This window comes from Phalangium opilio, unplaced genomic scaffold (assembly GCF_054372755.1).
Source record: "Phalangium opilio isolate 3A_F unplaced genomic scaffold, DU_Popi_V2 ptg000046l_1, whole genome shotgun sequence".
Lineage (NCBI taxonomy): Eukaryota > Metazoa > Arthropoda > Arachnida > Opiliones > Phalangiidae > Phalangium > Phalangium opilio.
In genome coordinates this window covers 1,675,001-1,682,500 of record NW_028324169.1, presented here as the reverse complement: position 1 = coordinate 1,682,500, position 7,500 = coordinate 1,675,001, and the positions used below count along the sequence as shown (strand labels likewise).

Below are 7,500 nucleotides of genomic sequence, written 5' to 3'. Positions count from 1 at the left end.
GGTCCCAGGTTCGAGCCCTGGTAGATACATGTTTTGACCATCGTGATTAGACATAGTAATAAGCTAGATCTCTTCGAAAAGTTTATATTAACACGTATCTATGGTGTGGTGGTTATCACGTCCGCCTAACACGCGGAAGGTGTCAGGTTCAAGCCCTGGTAGATACATGTTTTGACCATCGTGATTAGACATAATAATAAGGTAGATCTCTTCGAAAACTCACAATACAAAAGTGTCTATGGTGTAGTGGTTATCACATCCGCCTAACACGCTGAAGGTCTCAGGTTCGAGCCCTGGTAGGGACATGTTTTGACCATCGTGATTAGACATAATCATAAGGTAGATCTCTTTGAAAACTCACAATAGCCAAGTATCTATGGTGTAGTGGTTATCACGTCCGCCTAACACGCGGAAGGTCCCAGGTTCGAGCCCTGGTAGATACATGTTTTGACCATCGTGATTAGACATAGAAATAAGCTAGATGTCTTCGAAAAGTTTATATTAACACGTATCTGTGGTGTAGTGGTTATCACATCCGCCTAACACGCGGAAGGTCTCAGGTTCGAGCCCTGGTAGATACATGTTTTGACCATCGTGATTAGACATAATAATAAGGTAGATCTCTTCGAAAACTCACAATAACCTAGTATCTATGGTGTAGTGGTTATCACGTCCGCCTAACACGCGGAAGGTGTCAGGTTCGAGCCCTGATAGATACATGTTTTGACCATCGTGATTAGACATAATTATAAGGTAGATATCTTCGAAAACTCACAATAACCAAGTATCTATGGTGTAGTGGTTATCACGTCCGCCTAACACGCGGAAGGTCCCAGGTTCGAGCCCTGGTAGATACATGTTATGACCATCGTGATTAGACATAGTAATAAGCTAGATCTCTTTGAAAACTTTATATTAACACGTATCTATGGTGTGGTGGTTATCACGTCCGCCTAACACACGGAAGGTGTCAGGTTCGAGCCCTGGTAGATACATGTTTTGACCAACGTGATTAGACATAATAATAAGGTAGATCTCTTCGAAAACTCGCAATAACCAAGTATCTATGGTGTAGTGGTTATCACGTCCGCCTAACACGCGGAAGGTGTCAGGTTCGAGCCATTATAGGTACATGTTTTGACCATCGTGATTAAACATAATAATAAGGTAGATCTCTTCGAAAACTCGCAATAACCAAGTATCTATTGTGTAGTGGTTATCACGTCCGCCTAACACGCGGAAGGTCCCAGGTTCGAGCCCTGGTAGATACATGTTATGACCATCGTGATTAGACATAGTAATAAGCTAGATCTCTTCGAAAAGTTTATATTAACACGTATCTATGGTGTAGTGGTTATCACGTCCGCCTAACACGCGGAAGGTCCCAGGTTCGAGCCCTGGTAGATACATGTTTTGACCATCGTGATTAGACATAGTTATTAGCTAGATCTCTTCGAAAACTTTATATTAACACGTATCTATTGTGTAGTAGTTATCACGTCCGCCAAACACGCGGAAGGTCCCAGGTTCAAGCCCTGGTAAATACATGTTTAGACCATCGTGATTAGACATAATAATAAGGTAGATCTCTTCGAAAACTCACAATAGCCAAGTATCTATGGTGTAGTGGTTATCACGTCCGCCTAACACGCGGAAGGTCCCAGGTTCGAGCCCTGGTAGATACATGTTTTGACCATCGTGATTAGACATAGAAATAAGCTAGATGTCTTCGAAAAGATTATATTAACACGTATCTGTGGTGTAGTGGTTATCACATCCACAATAACCAAGTATCTATGGTGTACTGGTTATCACATCCGCCTAACACGCTGAAGGTCCCAGGTTCGAGCCCTGGTAGATACATGTTTTGACCATCGTGATTAGACATAGAAATAAGCTAGATGTCTTCGAAAAGTTTATATTAACACGTATCTATGGTGTAGTGGTTATCACATCCGCCTAACACGCGGAAGGTCTCAGGTTCGAGCCCTGGTAGATACATGTTTTGACCATCGTGATTAGACATAATAATAAGGTAGATCTCTTCGAAAACTCACAATAACCAAGTATCTATGGTGTAGTGGTTATCACGTCCGCCTAACACGCGGACGGTGTCAGGTTCGAGCCCTGATAGATACATGTTTTGACCATCGTGATTAGACATAATTATAAGGTAGATATCTTCGAAAACTCACAATAACCAAGTATCTATGGTGTAGTGGTTATCACGTCCGCCTAACACGCGGAAGGTCCCATGTTCGAGCCCTGGTGGATACATGTTATGACCATCGTGATTAGACATAGTAATAAGCTAGATCTCTTTGAAAACTTTATATTAACACGTATCTATATTGTGGTGGTTATCACGTCCGCCTAACACACGGAAGGTGTCAGGTTCGAGCCCTGGTAGATACATGTTTTGACCAACGTGATTAAACATAATAATAAGGTAGATCTCTTCGAAAACTCACAATAACCAAGTATCTATTGTGTAGTGGTTATCACGTCCGCCTAACACGCGGAAGGTCCCAGGTTCGAGCCCTGGTAGATACATGTTTTGACCATCGTGATTAGACATAGTAATAAGCTAGATCTCTTCGAAAAGTTTATATTAACACGTATCTATGGTGTGGTGGTTATCACGTCCGCCTAACACGCGGAAGGTGTCAGGTTCAAGCCCTGGTAGATACATGTTTTGACCATCGTGATTAGACATAATAATAAGGTAGATCTCTTCGAAAACTCACAATACAAAAGTGGGTATGGTGTAGTGGTTATCACATCCGCCTAACACGCTGAAGGTCTCAGGTTCGAGCCCTGGTAGGGACATGTTTTGACCATCGTGATTAGACATAATCATAAGGTAGATCTCTTTGAAAACTCACAATAGCCAAGTATCTATGGTGTAGTGGTTATCACGTCCGCCTAACACGCGGAAGGTCCCAGGTTCGAGCCCTGGTAGATACATGTTTTGACCATCGTGATTAGACATAGAAATAAGCTAGATGTCTTCGAAAAGTTTATATTAACACGTATCTGTGGTGTAGTGGTTATCACATCCGCCTAACACGCGGAAGGTCTCAGGTTCGAGCCCTGGTAGATACATGTTTTGACCATCGTGATTAGACATAATAATAAGGTAGATCTCTTCGAAAACTCACAATAACCTAGTATCTATGGTGTAGTGGTTATCACGTCCGCCTAACACGCGGAAGGTGTCAGGTTCGAGCCCTGATAGATACATGTTTTGACCATCGTGATTAGACATAATTATAAGGTAGATATCTTCGAAAACTCACAATAACCAAGTATCTATGGTGTAGTGTTTATCACGTCCGCCTAACACGCGGAAGGTCCCAGGTTCGAGCCCTGGTAGATACATGTTTTGACCATCGTGATTAGACATAGAAATAAGCTAGATGTCTTCGAAAAGATTATATTAACACGTATCTGTGGTGTAGTGGTTATCACATCCACAATAACCAAGTATCTATGGTGTACTGGTTATCACATCCGCCTAACACGCTGAAGGTCCCAGGTTCGAGCCCTGGTAGATACATGTTTTGACCATCGTGATTAGACATAGAAATAAGCTAGATGTCTTCGAAAAGTTTATATTAACACGTATCTATGGTGTAGTGGTTATCACATCCGCCTAACACGCGGAAGGTCTCAGGTTCGAGCCCTGGTAGATACATGTTTTGACCATCGTGATTAGACATAATAATAAGGTAGATCTCTTCGAAAACTCACAATAACCAAGTATCTATGGTGTAGTGGTTATCACGTCCGCCTAACACGCGGACGGTGTCAGGTTCGAGCCCTGATAGATACATGTTTTGACCATCGTGATTAGACATAATTATAAGGTAGATATCTTCGAAAACTCACAATAACCAAGTATCTATGGTGTAGTGGTTATCACGTCCGCCTAACACGCGGAAGGTCCCATGTTCGAGCCCTGGTGGATACATGTTATGACCATCGTGATTAGACATAGTAATAAGCTAGATCTCTTTGAAAACTTTATATTAACACGTATCTATATTGTGGTGGTTATCACGTCCGCCTAACACACGGAAGGTGTCAGGTTCGAGCCCTGGTAGATACATGTTTTGACCAACGTGATTAAACATAATAATAAGGTAGATCTCTTCGAAAACTCACAATAACCAAGTATCTATTGTGTAGTGGTTATCACGTCCGCCTAACACGCGGAAGGTCCCAGGTTCGAGCCCTGGTAGATACATGTTTTGACCATCGTGATTAGACATAGTAATAAGCTAGATCTCTTCGAAAAGTTTATATTAACACGTATCTATGGTGTGGTGGTTATCACGTCCGCCTAACACGCGGAAGGTGTCAGGTTCAAGCCCTGGTAGATACATGTTTTGACCATCGTGATTAGACATAATAATAAGGTAGATCTCTTCGAAAACTCACAATACAAAAGTGGGTATGGTGTAGTGGTTATCACATCCGCCTAACACGCTGAAGGTCTCAGGTTCGAGCCCTGGTAGGGACATGTTTTGACCATCGTGATTAGACATAATCATAAGGTAGATCTCTTTGAAAACTCACAATAGCCAAGTATCTATGGTGTAGTGGTTATCACGTCCGCCTAACACGCGGAAGGTCCCAGGTTCGAGCCCTGGTAGATACATGTTTTGACCATCGTGATTAGACATAGAAATAAGCTAGATGTCTTCGAAAAGTTTATATTAACACGTATCTGTGGTGTAGTGGTTATCACATCCGCCTAACACGCGGAAGGTCTCAGGTTCGAGCCCTGGTAGATACATGTTTTGACCATCGTGATTAGACATAATAATAAGGTAGATCTCTTCGAAAACTCACAATAACCTAGTATCTATGGTGTAGTGGTTATCACGTCCGCCTAACACGCGGAAGGTGTCAGGTTCGAGCCCTGATAGATACATGTTTTGACCATCGTGATTAGACATAATTATAAGGTAGATATCTTCGAAAACTCACAATAACCAAGTATCTATGGTGTAGTGTTTATCACGTCCGCCTAACACGCGGAAGGTCCCAGGTTCGAGCCCTGGTAGATACATGTTTTGACCATCGTGATTAGACATAGAAATAAGCTAGATGTCTTCGAAAAGATTATATTAACACGTATCTGTGGTGTAGTGGTTATCACATCCACAATAACCAAGTATCTATGGTGTACTGGTTATCACATCCGCCTAACACGCTGAAGGTCCCAGGTTCGAGCCCTGGTAGATACATGTTTTGACCATCGTGATTAGACATAGAAATAAGCTAGATGTCTTCGAAAAGTTTATATTAACACGTATCTATGGTGTAGTGGTTATCACATCCGCCTAACACGCGGAAGGTCTCAGGTTCGAGCCCTGGTAGATACATGTTTTGACCATCGTGATTAGACATAATAATAAGGTAGATCTCTTCGAAAACTCACAATAACCAAGTATCTATGGTGTAGTGGTTATCACGTCCGCCTAACACGCGGACGGTGTCAGGTTCGAGCCCTGATAGATACATGTTTTGACCATCGTGATTAGACATAATTATAAGGTAGATATCTTCGAAAACTCACAATAACCAAGTATCTATGGTGTAGTGGTTATCACGTCCGCCTAACACGCGGAAGGTCCCATGTTCGAGCCCTGGTGGATACATGTTATGACCATCGTGATTAGACATAGTAATAAGCTAGATCTCTTTGAAAACTTTATATTAACACGTATCTATATTGTGGTGGTTATCACGTCCGCCTAACACACGGAAGGTGTCAGGTTCGAGCCCTGGTAGATACATGTTTTGACCAACGTGATTAAACATAATAATAAGGTAGATCTCTTCGAAAACTCACAATAACCAAGTATCTATTGTGTAGTGGTTATCACGTCCGCCTAACACGCGGAAGGTCCCAGGTTCGAGCCCTGGTAGATACATGTTTTGACCATCGTGATTAGACATAGTAATAAGCTAGATCTCTTCGAAAAGTTTATATTAACACGTATCTATGGTGTGGTGGTTATCACGTCCGCCTAACACGCGGAAGGTGTCAGGTTCAAGCCCTGGTAGATACATGTTTTGACCATCGTGATTAGACATAATAATAAGGTAGATCTCTTCGAAAACTCACAATACAAAAGTGGGTATGGTGTAGTGGTTATCACATCCGCCTAACACGCTGAAGGTCTCAGGTTCGAGCCCTGGTAGGGACATGTTTTGACCATCGTGATTAGACATAATCATAAGGTAGATCTCTTTGAAAACTCACAATAGCCAAGTATCTATGGTGTAGTGGTTATCACGTCCGCCTAACACGCGGAAGGTCCCAGGTTCGAGCCCTGGTAGATACATGTTTTGACCATCGTGATTAGACATAGAAATAAGCTAGATGTCTTCGAAAAGTTTATATTAACACGTATCTGTGGTGTAGTGGTTATCACATCCGCCTAACACGCGGAAGGTCTCAGGTTCGAGCCCTGGTAGATACATGTTTTGACCATCGTGATTAGACATAATAATAAGGTAGATCTCTTCGAAAACTCACAATAACCTAGTATCTATGGTGTAGTGGTTATCACGTCCGCCTAACACGCGGAAGGTGTCAGGTTCGAGCCCTGATAGATACATGTTTTGACCATCGTGATTAGACATAATTATAAGGTAGATATCTTCGAAAACTCACAATAACCAAGTATCTATGGTGTAGTGTTTATCACGTCCGCCTAACACGCGGAAGGTCCCAGGTTCGAGCCCTGGTAGATACATGTTATGACCATCGTGATTAGACATAGTAATAAGCTAGATCTCTTTGAAAACTTTATATTAACACGTATCTATGGTGTGGTGGTTATCACGTCCGCCTAACACACGGAAGGTGTCAGGTTCGAGCCCTGGTAGATACATGTTTTGACCAACGTGATTAGACATAATAATAAGTTAGATCTCTTCGAAAACTCGCAATAACCAAGTATCTATGGTGTAGTGGTTATCACGTCCGCCTAACACGCGGAAGGTGTCAGGTTCGAGCCATTATAGGTACATGTTTTGACCATCGTGATTAAACATAATAATAAGGTAGATCTCTTCGAAAACTCGCAATAACCAAGTATCTATTGTGTAGTGGTTATCACGTCCGCCTAACACGCGGAAGGTCCCAGGTTCGAGCCCTGGTAGATACATGTTATGACCATCGTGATTAGACATAGTAATAAGCTAGATCTCTTCGAAAAGTTTATATTAACACGTATCTATGGTGTAGTGGTTATCACGTCCGCCTAACACGCGGAAGGTCCCAGGTTCGAGCCCTGGTAGATACATGTTTTGACCATCGTGATTAGACATAGTTATTAGCTAGATCTCTTCGAAAACTTTATATTAACACGTATCTATTGTGTAGTAGTTATCACGTCCGCCAAACACGCGGAAGGTCCCAGGTTCAAGCCCTGGTAAATACATGTTTAGACCATCGTGATTAGACATAATAATAAGGTA

The 7,500-nt window shown here is 42.1% G+C and overlaps 28 non-coding genes across 28 annotated transcripts in view; all 28 read left to right on the top strand.

Moving 5' to 3' along the window:
• TRNAV-AAC (transfer RNA valine (anticodon AAC)) overlaps window positions 1–29 on the top strand; it is a 73-nt gene extending 44 nt beyond the window's left edge. The window contains exon 1 of the tRNA in view: window positions 1–29. This exon is cut by the window's left edge and continues 44 nt beyond it. This is a non-coding gene — a tRNA (tRNA-Val).
• Window positions 30–370: 341 nt separating this feature from the next.
• TRNAV-AAC (transfer RNA valine (anticodon AAC)) lies at window positions 371–443 on the top strand. The gene has a single exon. It is a non-coding gene; the product is annotated as a tRNA-Val (tRNA).
• A 65-nt stretch (window positions 444–508) lies between these two features.
• On the top strand, window positions 509–581 carry TRNAV-AAC (transfer RNA valine (anticodon AAC)). The gene has a single exon. It is a non-coding gene; the product is annotated as a tRNA-Val (tRNA).
• Window positions 582–646: 65 nt separating this feature from the next.
• On the top strand, window positions 647–719 carry TRNAV-AAC (transfer RNA valine (anticodon AAC)). The gene has a single exon. It is a non-coding gene; the product is annotated as a tRNA-Val (tRNA).
• A 65-nt stretch (window positions 720–784) lies between these two features.
• TRNAV-AAC (transfer RNA valine (anticodon AAC)) lies at window positions 785–857 on the top strand. Its single transcript has one exon. It is a non-coding gene; the product is annotated as a tRNA-Val (tRNA).
• A 341-nt stretch (window positions 858–1,198) lies between these two features.
• Window positions 1,199–1,271, top strand: TRNAV-AAC (transfer RNA valine (anticodon AAC)). Its single transcript has one exon. It is a non-coding gene; the product is annotated as a tRNA-Val (tRNA).
• A 65-nt stretch (window positions 1,272–1,336) lies between these two features.
• Window positions 1,337–1,409, top strand: TRNAV-AAC (transfer RNA valine (anticodon AAC)). The gene has a single exon. It is a non-coding gene; the product is annotated as a tRNA-Val (tRNA).
• Window positions 1,410–1,612: 203 nt separating this feature from the next.
• On the top strand, window positions 1,613–1,685 carry TRNAV-AAC (transfer RNA valine (anticodon AAC)). Its single transcript has one exon. It is a non-coding gene; the product is annotated as a tRNA-Val (tRNA).
• Window positions 1,686–1,928: 243 nt separating this feature from the next.
• Window positions 1,929–2,001, top strand: TRNAV-AAC (transfer RNA valine (anticodon AAC)). Its single transcript has one exon. It is a non-coding gene; the product is annotated as a tRNA-Val (tRNA).
• A 479-nt stretch (window positions 2,002–2,480) lies between these two features.
• On the top strand, window positions 2,481–2,553 carry TRNAV-AAC (transfer RNA valine (anticodon AAC)). The gene has a single exon. It is a non-coding gene; the product is annotated as a tRNA-Val (tRNA).
• A 341-nt stretch (window positions 2,554–2,894) lies between these two features.
• On the top strand, window positions 2,895–2,967 carry TRNAV-AAC (transfer RNA valine (anticodon AAC)). Its single transcript has one exon. It is a non-coding gene; the product is annotated as a tRNA-Val (tRNA).
• A 65-nt stretch (window positions 2,968–3,032) lies between these two features.
• Window positions 3,033–3,105, top strand: TRNAV-AAC (transfer RNA valine (anticodon AAC)). Its single transcript has one exon. It is a non-coding gene; the product is annotated as a tRNA-Val (tRNA).
• A 65-nt stretch (window positions 3,106–3,170) lies between these two features.
• TRNAV-AAC (transfer RNA valine (anticodon AAC)) lies at window positions 3,171–3,243 on the top strand. The gene has a single exon. It is a non-coding gene; the product is annotated as a tRNA-Val (tRNA).
• A 65-nt stretch (window positions 3,244–3,308) lies between these two features.
• On the top strand, window positions 3,309–3,381 carry TRNAV-AAC (transfer RNA valine (anticodon AAC)). The gene has a single exon. It is a non-coding gene; the product is annotated as a tRNA-Val (tRNA).
• Window positions 3,382–3,624: 243 nt separating this feature from the next.
• On the top strand, window positions 3,625–3,697 carry TRNAV-AAC (transfer RNA valine (anticodon AAC)). Its single transcript has one exon. It is a non-coding gene; the product is annotated as a tRNA-Val (tRNA).
• A 479-nt stretch (window positions 3,698–4,176) lies between these two features.
• Window positions 4,177–4,249, top strand: TRNAV-AAC (transfer RNA valine (anticodon AAC)). The gene has a single exon. It is a non-coding gene; the product is annotated as a tRNA-Val (tRNA).
• A 341-nt stretch (window positions 4,250–4,590) lies between these two features.
• On the top strand, window positions 4,591–4,663 carry TRNAV-AAC (transfer RNA valine (anticodon AAC)). The gene has a single exon. It is a non-coding gene; the product is annotated as a tRNA-Val (tRNA).
• A 65-nt stretch (window positions 4,664–4,728) lies between these two features.
• On the top strand, window positions 4,729–4,801 carry TRNAV-AAC (transfer RNA valine (anticodon AAC)). Its single transcript has one exon. It is a non-coding gene; the product is annotated as a tRNA-Val (tRNA).
• A 65-nt stretch (window positions 4,802–4,866) lies between these two features.
• Window positions 4,867–4,939, top strand: TRNAV-AAC (transfer RNA valine (anticodon AAC)). The gene has a single exon. It is a non-coding gene; the product is annotated as a tRNA-Val (tRNA).
• Window positions 4,940–5,004: 65 nt separating this feature from the next.
• On the top strand, window positions 5,005–5,077 carry TRNAV-AAC (transfer RNA valine (anticodon AAC)). Its single transcript has one exon. It is a non-coding gene; the product is annotated as a tRNA-Val (tRNA).
• Window positions 5,078–5,320: 243 nt separating this feature from the next.
• TRNAV-AAC (transfer RNA valine (anticodon AAC)) lies at window positions 5,321–5,393 on the top strand. Its single transcript has one exon. It is a non-coding gene; the product is annotated as a tRNA-Val (tRNA).
• Window positions 5,394–5,872: 479 nt separating this feature from the next.
• On the top strand, window positions 5,873–5,945 carry TRNAV-AAC (transfer RNA valine (anticodon AAC)). Its single transcript has one exon. It is a non-coding gene; the product is annotated as a tRNA-Val (tRNA).
• A 341-nt stretch (window positions 5,946–6,286) lies between these two features.
• On the top strand, window positions 6,287–6,359 carry TRNAV-AAC (transfer RNA valine (anticodon AAC)). The gene has a single exon. It is a non-coding gene; the product is annotated as a tRNA-Val (tRNA).
• A 65-nt stretch (window positions 6,360–6,424) lies between these two features.
• Window positions 6,425–6,497, top strand: TRNAV-AAC (transfer RNA valine (anticodon AAC)). The gene has a single exon. It is a non-coding gene; the product is annotated as a tRNA-Val (tRNA).
• Window positions 6,498–6,562: 65 nt separating this feature from the next.
• TRNAV-AAC (transfer RNA valine (anticodon AAC)) lies at window positions 6,563–6,635 on the top strand. Its single transcript has one exon. It is a non-coding gene; the product is annotated as a tRNA-Val (tRNA).
• A 65-nt stretch (window positions 6,636–6,700) lies between these two features.
• TRNAV-AAC (transfer RNA valine (anticodon AAC)) lies at window positions 6,701–6,773 on the top strand. Its single transcript has one exon. It is a non-coding gene; the product is annotated as a tRNA-Val (tRNA).
• A 341-nt stretch (window positions 6,774–7,114) lies between these two features.
• Window positions 7,115–7,187, top strand: TRNAV-AAC (transfer RNA valine (anticodon AAC)). Its single transcript has one exon. It is a non-coding gene; the product is annotated as a tRNA-Val (tRNA).
• Window positions 7,188–7,252: 65 nt separating this feature from the next.
• On the top strand, window positions 7,253–7,325 carry TRNAV-AAC (transfer RNA valine (anticodon AAC)). Its single transcript has one exon. It is a non-coding gene; the product is annotated as a tRNA-Val (tRNA).
• Window positions 7,326–7,500: the final 175 nt, after the last annotated feature.